Consider the following 18,096-nt stretch of genomic DNA (forward strand, 5'->3'; position numbering starts at 1 on the left):
GAGTCCAGCGACAATAATGAAGGTTTTGCCTCTAAAGTTTGCTTGCGGCTCTGCAGGATGCGATGTTCTGCTTGATGTGATGAAGAAGGCTATGAACGAGACTATGGTAGAAGATGGCTCCTGCGTTTTCCATTTCAACCAGGTGTGCTCCCTGAAGTATCTTAAATAATAAAGACCAAGTTATCAACGATGGCTGGTATTGATAAAGAGATAATATTGTTCCTGGAATAAATGGAGATTAGAAAATGGCTAGAGCTAGATCGCACTTCTGATATTTCCTTTGGAACGACCACTCTGCCGCAGTCCGATAAACCAGCAAATCATGCACTTTAGTTCATCGTTGAGGGCATGAACAACCGCTGGAAGCAAGTGAGAGCCTATCGTTTTACAGGTGGGTTAACTTTCTGGTGACAAGTTCGAGATTTTGTTTCATACAATACAACTCTCTTCGCAGATTTATCTTCACGTACTTTGGGTGACCTGTGACATGGGTGCCTCCAACCGCGCCATGTGGAGGTTTTCAAACCATTAGAGCTCTCTTAAGTGATTGACTGTGTGCAATATTCCCCACTTTTGTGACTGAAGTAAGGCGTACAATATGCCCGACCCTGCCCATGTCCTCAAGGACGTAGCATGCATCTTATTGAAAAGATTGTGTCAAAACATAATTTGCCGAGCACTGAAATTTTGATAGGGTATGTCGAGAGTCTCATTCAACAGCAGCTCGACGAACCGCGGTACTTTGCTGCAAACCTTATTGAAATTCATATTTTGAATAGTCAGTTCACAGAAATGACGGCTAGAATTGATGTGCAGCTATTCAGAGAATCCCCTGCACGAAACAGGTACCTTGTAGATAATGAAGCGTTACCACCAGAGGCTGTAACTGCGGCTGTGTTCTTTTTTTACTTTTATTCAAGAGATACCGGTAAATGACAGCTCGCGATCCGGTGATCGTTTTAAGCATGATTGACAGAGAAATCTGTGACCGAGCAGTTATAATTTTGTACGTTGCATCAGAATTTGTCTCAGAACTAAGCAATTGCATGCGAATAATTTGGCTGCCTTGGCAGTAAGGCTGGGGTAATTCTCTTTGCTGTGGAGCACTGCTCAGTCTGCATGTAGATTTTGATCGCAGAAGAGCTCGGAGAACAGTACAAACTCGTTTAGCTGAATGAATTTGTTCGAGATGGGAAAAATAAACTTACGGAAGCTAAGGGGTACTGAATATTAAGGTGAAAGCTTTTAATGCCTCATACTGTCGTTAGCCGACGCGTCGGCAGCCGTGTCGACAGACGCGTCGGCAGAAGTGTCGACAGACGCGTCGGCAGCCGTGTCGACAGACGCGTCGGCAGGAGTGTCGACAGACGCGTCGGCAGCCGTGTCGACAGACGCGTCGGCAGATTCGTCTGTCTTTCGGCGTCACTGCTTAAAAGGCTCCAGGTTCCAGCATGAATAAAGGCGCATCTAGTGAATGCATGGGCTTCATAAATAAAATAGAAGGAGTAAAGTCAAGAAAAGGAAAATAAAAAATAAAAATAAGAAAATAAACAAAAATGAAAACAAAATAAAGATAAGATGTGAAAATAAAAATAAAAAATTTGAAAAAAAGCGCACAAAATAACTAGAAAACAAAATATGCAAAATAAAAAGTAAATAAAAACAAACAGTGCGCCAGGAAACGCTTTCGCCTTGCAGCACTTTAGAGAGCCAAAGTGCCCCCTGAATTTTTTGTTCGGCAGTTCCAAAAGACGTTTAAATTTTTCTTCCGAAACAAAGGATAGTCGTGTCAAAATGCCAATGAAGACACTGAAACAAATTGTAGTTGGTAATATAACCGGAGTAAACCACAAACCTCGATCCTATGTGCCAGAGAGATCCAAACCTCTGTGTTCAGGAATAACGTCCACTGGACGCTACCCGGATGCCCCACTTCCCGACACACATCCAGAGTGCGTCGCATGTGCCACGATATTGCACGTGTTCCACACATCCGTGAACAATAAGCAAGGATGGGACGTGCAATATTCGACTGCTCGTGGCCGGCGCAACTCGCCACGCAGCGCACCATACCTTTCATAACAGGCAGAAAGTTACAGCCTTAACTACTGCCTTTTCCATCTACCAGGACTTTTGTTGTTGTTGTCAGGTAAGCACTAAGCGAAAGCAGCGGAGATGTATGCGAAATGAACCAACCTGGAGCCAAAGAATCCGAGTCGGAGGGAAACGTAGGCGTTAAAGCTGTGCCTCGATCTTTGCTTGCTATCGTATTAGAAGTTGAACACGGAAATATCGAAGACGAAGGGGAGAAGGGAATCGTTCGGTGCATCGATAATGAGATATTACAAGAAAAATGGAAATAGACAAGCCCATCTGTAACCTAGGAGCAAGAACACATTGCACCTACGCTAGTGATGCGTTTTTTGCAGCGGCGTGTCGACCGCCGGCCAGCTGGGAGCGCACGGGTCGCAAGGTGTTGCTAGGCTTAACCTGCTTCGCATCGAAGGCGCAGCGCGCGGTGTTTTAGAGCTGGCCACTACCTTTTATAAGGTGTCTAATAATATTACCTGTACACTAGAAATAGAATAAACCTAATTAAAATTAATGCATAGTTGGTGTCAAACAGCGGCGAAGCGAGCCAAACACACCAGGCGAGCGCCACTCTAGGCTTTAGTTAAGTTGGCTTCACCGCATAGCAGTGATTTGGGGCGGAAAAAATTCAGTACAAGAGACCGCAGTCCACCTTCAAGCCAAGGCCGATTCTATCGAGCGGCCGTGCTCAAGTACACCCACGTTCTACTCGCAGCGCGGTTTCACAACGCTGCTAATAGGCGTCCAAAGTCGCGCAGTTGACTCTTATGAATGTGCGAAAAATTATCGAAAACACTTGTGGAGCCGCTGCGGGCCGTTCGATATACCCAAATGTCACACTGAACTAAATGCGGAGAATAGTACCATACTAGCTGTATGTAATTTCCAGGGGATTTTCCGATTGATCAATATATACAAGCTCTAACCGGCTTCGACTACTATAATTCTTCAGTTCAATGTCTTTACATAATATAGTGCTGACTTAAGTTTCAAGTTCCGTACGCATTTCGTTCCGACTCGCGTGGGCGGCGGTAGCACCCGGGGCCGACGCAGCGAATGCCCTTCGCCCAATTGGCACAACCCGCTCATGAGCGCAAGCATTCTTCTCGGCATCTTGCACGCCGCAGCTGACAGCTTGTACGCACTGCCCATGTTACTGTGCACTGTGTACGCACTGTGCACTGTGGCACAGTTCACAGTTTCAGCGAAGTTCAGCGCACAGCCGAGAACTCACGAGATGGCTGTCCGAACAAAACACACACTTCGTATTTGTCCACCCATACACGCACACTTCGTCTTCATCGTCGGCGCGCTCCCATGAGCACGCGCCATTACCCCCTCCATCAAAGCGGCGGCCCGACGCTGGAAATGAACACGGACGGCAAAGTAATGTTCGGTATAGAGGACAGAGGGCAGAGAACATAGAGAGCTGTTAAACTGGTAAAACGGCGGGTTGCAGCCTGTCATGGTAGGGCTTCATGCGCACCACGTGGACAGTCTCGGTCGGATGGCGACGACGAGGCAAGGAGGTCGTGTCCCTCGGGACAACTTCGTAAGTGACGTCACTAACACTACGAACCACCTCGTACGGACCGAAGTAGCGTCGGAGTAGCTTTTCGGAGAGTCCGCGGCGGCGCACAGGTGTCCACACCCACACAGAATCGCCGGGCTCGTACCGAACGTATCGGTGTCGGAGGTTGTAGCGATCGGCGTCGAGTTGTTGATGTCGAATCCGGCATCTTGCGAGTTGGCGGGCTTCTTCAGCCCGCTGGACGAATGTGTCAGCGTAGGGGCCGATGTCTGCGTCGCTGTGACCAGTGGGTAGCATAGCATCCAGCATGGTGGTGACACACCGTCCGTAGACCAGCTGGAAAGGTGTAAGACGGGTAGTCTCCTGTTCTGCCGTATTGTAGGCGAAAGTTGCATAAGGAAGGACTTCGTCCCACGTGCGATGCTCAACGTGGACATACATAGCAAGCATATCTGCAAGCGTCCGGTTGAGGCGTTCAGTCAAGCCGTTTGTTTGGGGATGATAGGCTGTTGTCTTCCGGTGACTGGTGTGGGTGAGTTCGAAGAGAGATCGCATTAATGCCGCCGTAAAGGCGGTTACACGGTCCGTGATGACGACTGATGGCGCACCATGACGCAAGAGAATGGATGTCATAAAAAACTGAGCCACTTCTGCAGCACTAGACTGGGGAAGCGCCTGTGTCTCGGCGTACCGCTTTAAGTAGTCCGTCACCACAACAATCCATTTGTTCCCAGAAGAATACAATGGGAATGGGCCCAGCAAGTCCATGCCCACTTGTTGGTAAGGTGTTGTAGGCGGTGGGATGGGCTGGAGAAGCCCTGCGGGTTTAACTGGTGGTGTCTTTCGTCGCTGGCAGTCAATGCAGGTTCTAACATACTGCTGGACTCATGAGAGCAACTTTGGCCAGTAATACTTCGCACGAATGCGGGAAAACGTCCGGGTAACACCCAAATGGTCAGCCGATGGCTCGTCGTGGCAGGCGTGCAAAATTTCTGGACGGAGTTCGGATGGCACAACCAGAAGAAAGGTTTCCGTGTTATGCGCGAAGTTCCTCTTGTAAAGGACGCCATCTCTGAGACTGTACGAATCCAAACCTCGGACGAAAAGCCGCGGAACAGCGACGTTAAGGCCCTCCAGATGCTCGATGAGCGGACGCAACTCTGAGTCAGCCCGTTGACGCCGGGCCATATCGGACAACGTGACGAGAGCAAAAAACGGGAAGTCGTCCTCCGTGTCGGCCGGAGCAACGTCGGCAGGTGCACGTGTCAAACAATCGGCGTCATTGTGCTTATGGCCGGACTTGTACACTACCGTGATCTCGTATTCCTGGAGCCGAAGGCTCCATCTCGCAAGCCCTCCGGAAGGGTCTTTGAGGTTGGCTAGCCAGCATAACGAATGATGGTCACTTACAGCTCGAAACGGGCGACCATAGAGATATGGTCGGAACTTGCTAATCGCCCACACTACCGCAAGGCATTCCTCCACTGTGGTAGAGTAGTTTGCTTCTGCTTTCGAGAGGGAGCGGCTGGCGTACGCTATGACTTTCTCGTTGCCGTCCTGCCACTGAACGAGAATAGCGCCGAGGACAACATTGCTGGCGTCAGTATGGATTTCAGTGGCAGCTCGTTCATCAAAATGGGCGAGTATTGGGAAAGTTTGCAGGCTGCTGCGTAGCTCGTTGAAGGCAGCTTCTTGATCCTCGTGCCACATAAAAGAGACATTGTCTCTAGTAAGCATTGTAAGGGGCTCGGCAATTGTGGAAAAGTTTTCGACGAAACGTCTGTAATAGGCGCAGAGGCCCAGAAACCTACGAACGGACTTTTTGTCGGTTGGGAGCGGGAACTGTGCCACAGCGGCAGTCTTCCCCGGGTCAGGACGGACTCCGTCAGCGCTTATGTCGCGACCAAGAAAACTGAGCTCTTCGAAACCGAAGTGACACTTTTGTGGCTTTATCGTCAACTGTGCCGAACGGAGCGCCTGTAACACCATTCGTAGCCGGTTGAGGTGTTCCTCGAAGCTAGGAGCAAAAATGACATCATCAAGGTACACTAGGCATGTCTGCCATTCCAGCCCAGAAAGAACGGTGTCCATCGTGCGTTGGAAGGTTGGTGGCGCAGAACAGAGTCCAAAGGGTTGCACTTTGAATTCATAAAGGCCGTCAGGTGTCACGAACGCTGTCTTCTCTCTGTCCCTTTCGTCCACTTCGATCTGCCAGTAGCCATTCTTAAGGTCGAGTGACGAAAAATATTTAGCATCACGCAGTCGATCCAAGGCGTCGTCGATACGTGGAAGGGGGTAAACATCACGCTTCCTGACACGATTTAACTTCCGATAATCGACGCAGAATCGCAAGGTGTTATCTTTTTTCTTCACCAATACCACAGGCGAAGCCCAGGGGCTCCTGGACGGCTGGACTATGTCGTCTGCAAGCATTTCTTGCACTTGGGATCGTATAGCCTCCCGTTCCATCGGCGACCCTCTGTACGGGTGTTGGGATATGGGGCTAGTGTCCTCGTTGACGATGATGCGATGTTTGGCTACCGGGGAGCGCCCTACCTTTGATGCTGTGGCGAAGCACTCTATGAAATCGTGAAGGAGCTCTAACAAGCGCTGCTTCTGACCCACCGACAAGCCGGGATTAATGTCCACGGTAGACAGAACGGCTGCTGCATCGCGTCCGTCCGGCGACGGTAACTCCAGAGCACATATTTCTGCGGGCTCAACGAAGTCGGTAACGTATGCGACGGCCGTTCCTTTCGCAATGGGCTGGAACTCGGTTCCGAAGTTGGTGATCAAGAGTGTCGCAGAGCGATCCCGTAGGCGAACAAGCCCTCTTGCAGCGTAGAATCCTTTCTCGAGTAGAAGGCTGAGGTTTCTCTCTGCCATAACGTCTCGATCACCGGGCGAGTCACTTTGCACGGGGACCATCATGCTGCACCGAGGAGGCACCGTCACGTCATCAGCAGCAATACGCAGGGCGGGTATCCTGGAGTCGTCTGGGTCGGCTCTTTCAATTGCTTGCGTCGGCGAAAACGTCACGCGCGGCTCTAGTAAATTGATAACGCCGCCGTTAGCTTGCAAAAAGTCCAGGCCGAGAATGACATCGCGCGAACAGTGAGGTAGGACAACAAAGTCACAAACGTAAACATATCCATCGATTGTAACTCTCCCCGTACACCGGCCAACAGGAGTGATTAGGTGCCCACCAGCTGTGCGAATCTGAGGTCCAGTCCACGCGGTTAAAACTTTCCTCAGTTCCTTTGCTACCTCGTTGCTCATACCCGAATAGTCCACTCCCGTATCAACCAATGCCGTAACTGCTAAATCGTCGATATCGACCGGTAAGTAAGAAGCTGCACATCCTTTGTGATCGTCACGTGTCCTCGTTTGATAGCCGTCGTCTGGTCCGGAACGCGATGGAGGATGTTCAGCTGTTCGCTCGTCAGCGGCCTTACCTCCGCAGGCCGCTGGGTCTAGTTTCCCCGGCGAGGACTCGGTGAGCGGCTGAAACGGCTTGTCGAAGGTCGGGGACTCGGCGAACGATAGCGGGTAGAGGTTGGTGGGCGGTAGTCACGGCGAGGGAAATCAGTGTGAGTGTGATCCCGGCGCGTTGACAGGTGCTCCTCAATTTCGCGGGGCCGTTCGCCATTGGGCGAGCAGGGAACTCGCGGACGAAATCTGCGAATTCCCGCTCGACGATAAGGGCACCACCGCAAGATATGGCCAGCCTCACCGCAGTGGTAGCAAAGGGGCCGCTGGTCAGGTGCCCGCCACACGTCCGTCTTCCGCAGCCTGGCTTCGGCCAACACAGGGACAGGTGGGGGCCGCGGCTGGAAAGTAGATGGCCTTGCGCTCCAAGGAGTGATGTCGCAGTTCTGCCGGAGTACCGACGCGTACGTCTGGCGCGGGGGCGTCGGTGTAAGGGCAGCAGGGGCAACAGGTTCAGGGACCACCTGCTGCACTTCCTCTCGGATAATGTGTGCTAACGACGGACACTGCGGCTGCGACTGGGCAGAGAGGTGCATTTTGTGCAGCTCTTCTTTGACGATAGATCGAACCAGCTCCCGCAGGGTGTCAGCGGAGTCGCTGGGGGCTGGCGCAAAGTCGGCAGTAGATACGGTATTCACGGCGCGATTGTAATAGCGGGCGCGTTGTTGCAGTGTTTTTTCGACGGTAGTGGCCTCCGATAGAAATTCCGAAGTGGTGTTAGGTGGGTTTCGCACAAGCCCAGCAAACAGTTCTTCTTTTATCCCGCGCATCAGGTGGCGCACTTTCTTGTCCTCGGCCATGTTTGGATCCGCCCTTCTGAACAGTCGTGTCATGTCCTCATAATACATTGCGACACTCTCATTGGGTCGCTGGTTCCTGGACTGCAGCGCCGACTCAGCTCGTTCCCGACGGTCGGTGTTGACGTAGGTCGCCAGCAACCGGCTACGGAACCGTTCCCAAGAAGGAAACGTTGTCTCGTGGTTCTCGTACCACGTCCGCGCCGAGTCGTCAAGAGCGAAGTGAACATTGTGCAGCTTCCGCTCCGCATCCCAGCCGTTGTACCTGGCAACGCGTTCGAACTGGTCAAGCCAGTCCTCCGCGTCCTCAAACACTTCGCCATGGAAGGTCGGCGGCGTTCGCGGCTGGAGGACAAAGAAATGAGCAGCTGAGTTCCCGTTGTCAGCCATAGGTGCTGCGTCAGTCCTGTGCGTCGCGGCTGGAGCCCTGGTCTTAGGGGATAACGGGCCGAGCTCTGGTGACTGACCTTGGAGTCAGCGGCTCGTACTGCGATGAATCGGAGTCAAATCCGTGTTCATAGAGAGCCTTCGGAGCACGTAGATGTTGCAAACCATCCCGCACCTCCACCAATAATGTAACGAGGACAGGACTGGCACAGGTCACAGTTTCAGCAAAGTTCAGCGCACAGCCGAGAACTCTCAAGATGGCTGTCCGAACAAAACACGCACTTCGTCTTTTTCCACCCATACACGCACATTTCGTCTTCATCGTCGGCGCGCTCCCATGAGCATGCGCCAATATGATTTGAACCGTTTCAAGAAAAATAAATATTTCTGCACGGTGCAAGTGCTTAGTTTAACATAAAAATATGAGACATAGTTCATGTACCGTTTTTATTCCGTTTTTGTTTATTTTTAACCGCAGAAACTTACCTCCCCATTCGGCCGTTTCGCACTGCAGTCGCTAGCGGTTGCTTGCTCCTATTAAAGCTTAAGCTGCCACCTAGTTTGATTGATAAACCTTTTCCATAATTTGAATGTTCCGCTACTCCTGGAAATTTGCCACCTCCGCGCGACCTTTTCGCCTGACATCCCTCTTTGCTACCTTTGCTACCACTTAAAGTTAAAGAATACAGATGCCGTCCGGACTGACCTTTTTAAAATGTCTTTTTTCCCTAAAACGGTTTCAGAATGGAACAAGCTGCCTGAGGAAGTAGTGTCCATATTATCAAATGTTTCATTTTCTTCCGTGCTGTGACATTTTTTTATGTATAATAATTCAGTGTTCTTTCTATCTCATTGTTATCTTTTTTTTTTGTAACCACCTGCATGAGGTAGCATTTGTGTACTTTTTGTTCAACCCCCCCCCCCCCCACTGTAATGCCAGACAATGGCGCTGTGGGTATGATGATAAATAAATAAATAAATATATAAATAAATAAATAAATAAACCGGTTTTCCCCCGTTTTTCTGGACAACGATTGGTCGCCCTCCTGTTGCGCTTAGAAACGCACAGAGTTATAGTTTTGCTTGCGTTTTTCTCTTGGCTGTGGCTAGAGTTCCGTCCGGACGGAACTATAATTTGCTCTAGAGTTCCGTCTAGACGGAACTACAATTTGCGCTAAAGTTCCGTCCAGACGGAACTGCATGTAGCGATGGGGTTCCGTCCAGACGGAACTGTATCTGACACCATAAAGTTCTGTCCAGCATTATCTGCCGCAAGAATTATGTCAAGACGGAATTAAAGCTGGCGTTAGGAATTGGGAAACCAGTTTGCGTGCAGGCTTTTGCATGTTTATTTAAAACATGCAATCCTGTGGCAATCCTGTTCCGCCTAATGTGTGACAGGAAATTCTGCTGCATCATTTTATTTTCCAAGCAGTCAGTGAGAAAAGGCAATAGAACGAGTTTTGGCTTGGGTTTGTTGGTGCGTTTGCGTAATGCTTGTTGACCGTTTGTGTACGTCTTAGTCTTTTTCGCGCTACGTCATCTTGCAGCACAAACAGCGACAGGGCTTCACATCACTTCGTGAAGAGTTTCTGCACTCTGCTTCTAACAGTGTCATTTTTCCGATCCTGCATGTGTGCATGGAAGTTATACCCTCGAGGATGTAACTAAATGCAGTACGCGGACAGATATTTTGGTGTCTTATACATGCGTAGAGAGAACATCTGGATACAGCTTTGTGAACTGGTTATTCCAGAGGCAAAGAAATGCTTTATGTGGGTAGAAATCACCCATTTTGTATAGTATGGACAGTACGGACATAGTTTTAGTTTTACGTACGTAGAACCTTCACGCACGTAAACGTGAGCAGTCTACGTAGCGTACGCTCGTGTCGCTTCGTACAGCTTTAGTTACACGTACGGGACGAAAACAGTGTAGGTCTGCCATAGAACCTACACAATGCGCTAGCATGTTGTGCCGCGCCATCTAGTACAGATAAAGAAAGCTAATTTTGTTTAGTCGAGCTGCTTGGAGCAGAGCCAGGCCAAGCCACACTGCGGGCGATAAATAGTTTCCCCCATTTCTTCTGACAAACGTTGAGCGATTTCATTCCACCGAACTGTGTGTTGCATGTTATTTTCGAAGGGATTACATTCCTTTACGTCCCTCGGCATATTTAAATCATTGCTTTTCGAGAAGCGAAGGCGCGCTGGTGTCCCACTCATGTTGACGACGTGTGCGTAAGGAGTCAAAACGTGCACCGTTTTGCTTTTCCCGCCGACTGTGCCGAGGGTCTCGCGATATCCCGCGAGGTTTTCAGCTTCGCGTGGTCTCGCGAGACCGTCGGCACACCCGTTGCTATGACGACCACAAACGCTTCTCCGTCAGGCTTAGGAGCTGTTGAAACGGTTTTCTATGTGGAAAACAAAAGCTAGTTCTCACCTAAAACTTCATGCGAGAGCAAGAATGGACCAACTGAAGGCAAATACAATAGTTTACAGCACGATACCACGTCGAGGTATTAGCGACGAAGCTGTTATCGTTGCGAAGCGGGCAGGCAGGGCGCCGCCATCTTGCCAACGCCACGTATGCAAGCAGCGTGAACGTGGAGGAAGAAATGAGCGTGAAGACCGCAACGCAAAGATTCGAATCTCCCGTACGTCCGTGCGACCCACGCAGACACTTGACGTTCTGCGCATGCGCACTGGTGACCTGTAAGCGCTCTACTTAAGTGAAGCTTCAACGCATGTGAAACTAAAGCTGTCTATTGTATGGACGGAACTCTAGCTGCAGTAAATATTCCGTCTGGACGGAACTGCAGCTGCAGCAAATGTTCCGTCTGGACGGAACGCTAGACACTCCGTTTTCTCTTTCGTTATCGCCACTTTTCCTCACGAAGCGACCGTTGCGCAATGTATTTTTTTTTTGTGTGTGTGGAGCAGGTGGTCTGAAGATGCTACGTCATCTCGAGGAAAGTGTGAAGGCTTCTGCAAAAAAGCAGTAGTCCCAACATCTTCGCCGAAAGAAATTTGCTCGCAAAGAACAGCGTTGTTTGGAACGTAATGCGCCCTTTTTACTGGATAAAGCGTCTCCTAATGCTGCAGTTTTTTTTTGTTCTTTCTACTTGGCCCTCATTCTTCCTCTATGTACGGTTGGTTGATTGCTTGATTGGGGTTTAACGTCCCACAGCGACTGAGGCTATGAGAGACGCTGTGGTGAAGGGCTCCGGAAATTTCGACCACCTGGGGTTCTTTAACGTGCACTGACATCGCACAGCACACGGGCCTCTAGAATTTCGCCTTCAAGAAATTCAGCCGCCGCGGCCGGGATCGAACCCGCGTCTTTCGGGTCAGCAGCCGAGCGCCGTAACCACTGAGCCACCGCGGCGGGGCCCTCTGTGTACGCTGTGGCAATTTGTACGTTACACGCAAAATGTGCTCGATCTCAGCGTTCTAAGTCTTCTGCTGGAGCTCCATCACCTCTCACGTTTTAGGATTTCACTCATTGTGTTTTCTGTTGTAGTATGTACAGCAGGGCAAATATGTAGCTGGCGTGCGTGACGGCCACGTATTCCTGTTGTTATAGTTTGTGGCGGAGCAAAGCTGAGAAAATATAAAATATAAGCCCAGGCTCACTAAGCACGTGCTTAATTAATATTCAGCTGTCCGCAAGTTTGCTTCGTCTCAAAGCGGAGCACAGCAGAAAAGCAGCCGTCGCGCACGCTAGCTAAAGAATTGGCGGCTGTACGTAGGTACAAACTCTCAATGGCAATTTTCACGATTATGTTACGATTCCTTGCGTGTTTTATTGAAAATCGATATTGCGGCTTGAAGAGGATTTAAAATTTTTTCCAGCTTGTACTTGGTTGTATGCGCCAGTTACTTGAATACAACGGAGGCCTTGAAAAAATGAGTGAAATGAGTGGTGGTTACACCCATGGTAATGAGGGTAATGGGCGTTAGCTGATCAGCATTGCGCTTTGCCGATTTTTGAGTACTATTTAAATGATGCTGCAACGCGTGAGCGGGTGACGATTATGGCTTGGGTTTTTCAGGGACAGAAGTGATGTGCGGTGGTGTTCAGAGATTGCGGGCGTTTGATGTTTGTATCCACTAGGCGAGGATACGGAGCCTTCGCCTTAAGAGCTAATGCTCTAAACGTTTTTCTGCTGCCCTTTTTTTAGGGGAAACTTTTTCCATCGCTGTGGCACCAACCGGAATCCTTGTATATATATATTGATATATGCCTTCGAAGAGACAGAAGTAGTGCATGCGCTAGTAGAGGAAGAAGTTGGTTGTCGCTCGCGCGCGCGCTCGAACCACTGAGGGACCGCCGCAGGTTTTTCGTCTCTGCGCCGGTGTTCTATTCGCGTTGCACGCTACAGTTTGGTGGAGGTGCGGGGTACGCTTCCCGACCCGCGCACTCCGTACAGCGTCACTACGGACCTCACACCGGTTCACCAGCGACCCAGCCGCCGTCTCCGCGGAGAGTCGCCTGAATTTGGGCTCCTTCCCCCGCCAACAAGGACGACGCAACCTCGACCGCCGAGCCCAACTGAGATGGCCGCTGACACCAGGCCCCTGGCGCCGATCCTTTGCCACCCACCGCGAACACCGCCATCTTTTCACGGTGACGTGTTCGAAGACGCTGAGGATTGGCTGGAGGCTTTTGAGAGAGTGGCACGCTACAACGGTTGGTGCGACGAGAGCAAGCTAAATAATGTCTACTTTGCCCTTGAAGAGTCTGCCAGGACGTGGTTTGAGAACCACGAGGCTACCCTTTCCACCTGGGAGGCGTTTTGCTGGAGTCTCCTGGCCACGTTCCCCAACGCTGACCGCCGGGAGAAGGCTGAAGCTGCGCTGCACTCCCGAAATCAGCGCACGAACGAAAGCGTGCGCATGTACACCGAAGATATGGCCCGTCTCTTCAAGCGCGCCGACCCCAACATGACAGAGGAGAAGAAACTGCGCCATCTCATGCGTGGGGTTAAGCAGGAGCTGTTCGCGGGCCTCGTGCGCAGCCCACCCCGCACGGTGGCGGAATTTATAACCGAGGCGACCACGATGGAGACGACGCTGCAGCAACGGGCCCGCCAGTACAACCGGGACATCAACAGCATGGTGCCCGAAGGCTTTTCGTCGTGTCTCGGCGGCAGTGCAGACACACTGCGCGAACTAATTCGCTCAGTTGTCCGGGAGGAACTCCAACGGATCCATCTGCCCTGGTTGCACCTGCGCCGCTGGCAGCGCTGTCCGAAGTTGTCAGGGACGAGGTGCGACAGGCTGCGCAGGCACCTCCTGTCCCCGAGGCGCCGTCCCGGTTCGAGGACCGACCCACGTACGCATCTGTTGTACGTCGCACGGCAGGCTACGGTCCCATTACCCCAACGCCTGGCGTGAGCAACATCAGCACATGTCACGCAAGCGTGCCTGGCTACGGTGTGACCCCGTCGACCCCCGTGAGTGACATCGCCACGTATTCTGCAACCGCATCTGCTACAGCTGGGCCACGCCCTCGCAAGGCAGATTTGCGGCGTACACCGGACCGCAGGCCTCTCTGCTACCACTGTGGGGAGCCCGGTCACCTCTACCGAGCGTGTCCGTACCGCCAAGTGGGCTTTCGCGGTTTCCATCCCGACGCACCTTGCCCTCAGAACGGCGAACGACCGCATGAGATTGCGCAGCATCTCTAGGCACGCCAGAACCCTGCCTACTCTGGAAGGCGCGAGACCCGTTCCCCTTCGCCTCTCCGTTATCGCTCTTCCAGCCCTGGCCGCCAGAGTAGCTCTGCTGGCCGTCGCTCGCCGAGTCCGCGTCGGGAAAACTAACACCAGCGACCTCTGGAGGCAAGACCGCTGACGTCGGGACGTGTCAAGATCCTCCATCGCTGAACCCTCGAGCCGACGATACCCCGACAGAGAGAGGCAGCGACAGTATCAGATACGCTGCATCCGATTTGCGTGTGACAATTGATGGCACTGACATTACCGCGCTGCTCGATACCGGTGATGATTACTCTGTTATGAGCTGTGCCTTCGCTGGTGAACTTAAGAAGGTTCTGACAGCGTGGACGGGAACCCCCATTCGCACCGCTGGTGACCACCTAATTTCCCCTGTGGGCAAGTGCACGGCTAGAGTTGGGATTAGTGGTTTTACGTACGTTGGTGAATTTGTCGTACTCCCCGAGTGTTCCAGAGACTTGATTCTGGGGATCGAGTTCCTGCAGTCGAACGGCGCTGTGATTGACTTTCAGGAGGCACGCGTCACGTTCTCGACCAGACAGGCCGTGGCGCGCTTTGACTCCCGCGATCCCTGCAGCAACGCTCTGCGCATTGTCGAGAACAACGTTACGGTGCCGCCGCGGTGCAGTGTTCTGGTGCTCGTGCGGAACGACCTCTTTCACGACTACGAGGGCCTAGCGGACAGCCATAGTCCACTGCTGCTTAAGCGGGGACTTGCCGTGGCAAGAGGTCTCGTCCAACTACGTGACGGCATCGCCTGTGGTTCTTGTAAAAAAAAAGGACAATACTCTGCGTTTCTGCGTGGACTACAGGAAACTTAACAACGTGACCAAAAAGGACGTTTACCCGCTGCCCAGGATAGATGACGCGCTCGACCGATTGCGGAACGCCAGATGCTTCTCGTCATTGGATCTTAAAAGCGGGTACTGGCAAATCGAAGTGGACGAGAGAGACCGGGAGAAGACGGCTTTCGTGACGCCTGACGGCCTCTATGCGTTTAAAGTGCTCCCATTTGGTCTGTGCTCAGCACCGGCCACGTTCCAACGCATGATGGATACTGTTCTCTCCGGCTTGAAATGGCAGTCCTGCCTGGTGTACCTGGACGATGTCGTTATATTTTCGACCACCTTTGACCAACACTTGGAGCGGTTGCGCATTGTGCTACAAGCGCTCAAATCCGCGCAACTCACCATCAAAGCCGAGAAATGCCATTTTGGCTTTGAGGAACTTCGCTTTCTTGGTGACGTTGTCAGCGCACAAGGTGTTCGCCCGGACCCTGACAAGACCGCTGCCGTCTCAGGTTTTCGAACGCCCAACTGACAAGAAGGCCGTTCGCCGGTTTTTAGGCCTGTGTTTCTATTATAGGCGCTTTATTCAAGATTTCTCGAAAATCGCGGAACCGCTGAACGCACTGACCCGTGACGACACGCCCTTCCTGTGGGGGACCGACGAAGAGGGCTTCACACCTTCACTTTACGGTCTGGTGTTCTCTACAAGCACAACTTTGCCCACAGCGAAGTGTTCCTACTTGTCGTACCATCATAGCTGCGGTCTGAGATCTTGAGTGCCTGTCATGATGCACCATCCGCCGGCCACCTTGGAGTCAGCCGTACACTCGCGCGGATTAGACATAAGTATTATTGGCCCAGGTTACTCCCATCGGTGCGGGCCTACGTCAAAACATGCCGTGACTGCCAACGTCGGAAGACTCCTCCATTGAAACCAGCCGGATTTCTTCACCCCGTCGATCCACCGAAGACCCCTTTCCATCAAGTGGGCATGGACGTTCTTGGCCCATTTCCGAAGTGTTCGTCTGGAAAGCGTTGGATAGTCGTTGCGACTGACTACCTCACACGGTACGCTGAGACCACGTCTCTTGCCAAAGGCACTGCTGCTGAAGTGGCGCAGTTCTTCGTCCACAACATTGTCTTGCGTCATGGGGCACCCGCCGTTGTTGTTACTGACAGGGGAACTGCTTTCACGGCCCGCTTGACCAAGTCCGTGATGACTCTGACGCACACGACCCATCGACGTGCTACGGCGTGTCACCCGCAGACAAACGGGTTGGTAGAGCGACTCAACCGCACACTAGCCGACATGGTATCAATGTACGTTGATGTCGAGCATCGAACTTGGGACACCATGCTGCCATACGTAACGTTTGCGTACAACACCGCCCTGCAGGAAACAACCCGACTGACCCCCTTTCAGCTTGTTTTCGGTCGGCAGGTGACCACTCCGTTGGATGCTATGTTGCCCGTCGACCCTTACTGCGACTCTGACGCTGACCTCGACGTAGACACCTTCGTTCAGCGTGCTGCGGAAGCGCGGCAATTGGCACGCCTGCGAATTAACCGCCAACAGGAGACTGACGCCGCTAGGTACAACCTTGGACGCCGTTTCGTCAGTTACGCGCCCGGCGACCTTGTGTGGATTTGGACACCTGTTCGTCGCCGTGGGCTTTCTGAAAAGTTGCTGCGCCGATACTTCGGTCCTTACGAAGTAGTGTGCCGCATCAGTGAAGTGACTTATGCAGTTGCTCCCGCCCCGACAGCTTGTTCATCACGCCGGTCGCACCGAACTGAAGTCGTGCACATTGTTCGCATGAAGCCTTATTACGACCGGCTACCTGACTGAACTGCGCTTCCCTGCAGATGTGTTCTACTCTCTCGCTGTCTTTTCTCTCCTAGCCGCATCGTGTCGATGCTGCAGAAGAAGGGGGCAGTGATACATGCCTTCGAAGAGACAGAAGTAGTGCATGCGCTAGTAGAGGAAGAAGTTGGTTGTCGCTCGCTCGCGCGCTCAAACCACTGAGGGTGCCATTCAGCCCGAGGTCATCATCATCATCATCGACCGCCGCAGGTTTTTCGTCTCTGCGCCGGTGTTCTATTCGCGTTGCACGCTACAATATACACTTTGATTACACAGCTTAAGCAATGGATATGACTGGTTTTGATGTAATCCAGGAAATATTCTGCGGGCAATGCATTCTTAGCATTGTAATATATTCGCGACTTTTTAATGTACGCAAGTTGTTTTATTCATGCTGCCTGACTAGTGTATACTTATTGATAAATGTTATAGATACACATCAGTTAAGATCAATTTGAGCCGCGAATACTGCAAGAAATGGGGGAAAATAGTGAAGTTCAATGCAATTTTAACACCTTTGTCTGAGCGACCTGCTAAGAAGCAAATGAAATTACCTCGACTTAGGAATGGACCCAGAACTGAAAGTGATAAGTGAGTGCTGCACCCTTCTTCTATTTCTGTTTCCTTTATTTGTTTCAGCAATAGTGCTACCGGTAGCTTAACGGCACAGCCAGTGGCACTATGATCTTTTATGCAGCCTGCATGCTTGCCTGAAAACTGCAATGCGTTGGTGACAGGGCCCGGTGGCGGGCCTCAAGTGGCACAGACTGTTCAACAGTGGCTTTCAGAGAACGTCCTGGCCGGCTCCACTTGTAAAGTGTTACTAAGCATTCTTCGCAGCTGATTGCTTCTCGCTTGTACGTACATGTATATGTGTATATGTGCATACTGCAAATGTGCTAATATTCATTTCACAATGCTTATTGTTCGCTCGACCTTTAGCTAGTTTTGTGCTGATTCATCGCAGCGCCCTGTGCTGGATTGTTTAGATAGCAGTGAAAAGTTTGTTCCTTGGTCATGACGTGGATTCAGCTCTACGGTGAACACCGGGAATAACGCGTCTTGTGCACTGGTCTCGAAGATCTCTTGCCTGAGGTGCCGTTGTATGAACTATACCATGCAGATGAGAAAGGGCCTGCTTGGCGATGCAGTGCCAGCGCCTTATACACACACGCAACTGTATTTGTCTCGTCTTCAGGATGCGCCATGGTGCGCCTCTCAAAGTACGCTCAAAGAACTCACCCACCTCTGACGCATATTGAAGTGAGGAGGGTATTACCAAAGCTGGCGCATTTCTGACTACGTTTTCGAACGATGACACATCACAGGAAATAAACGATCAACCAGTCCTATCTACATCGTGGAGCCAAGCGAAGGCTGTTTGCGAAGCACAAGCACACAGCTCAGGT

The 18,096-nt window shown here is 51.5% G+C and overlaps 1 pseudogene; it reads right to left on the minus strand.

Moving 5' to 3' along the window:
• Positions 1 to 6,549: 6,549 nt before the first annotated feature.
• LOC149360624 (uncharacterized) lies at positions 6,550 to 8,463 on the minus strand (annotated as a pseudogene).
• Positions 8,464 to 18,096: the final 9,633 nt, after the last annotated feature.

This window comes from Amblyomma mixtum, chromosome 2 (genome assembly GCF_055824585.1).
Source record: "Amblyomma mixtum isolate Tamu chromosome 2, ASM5582458v1, whole genome shotgun sequence".
Taxonomy (NCBI): Eukaryota; Metazoa; Arthropoda; class Arachnida; order Ixodida; family Ixodidae; genus Amblyomma; species Amblyomma mixtum.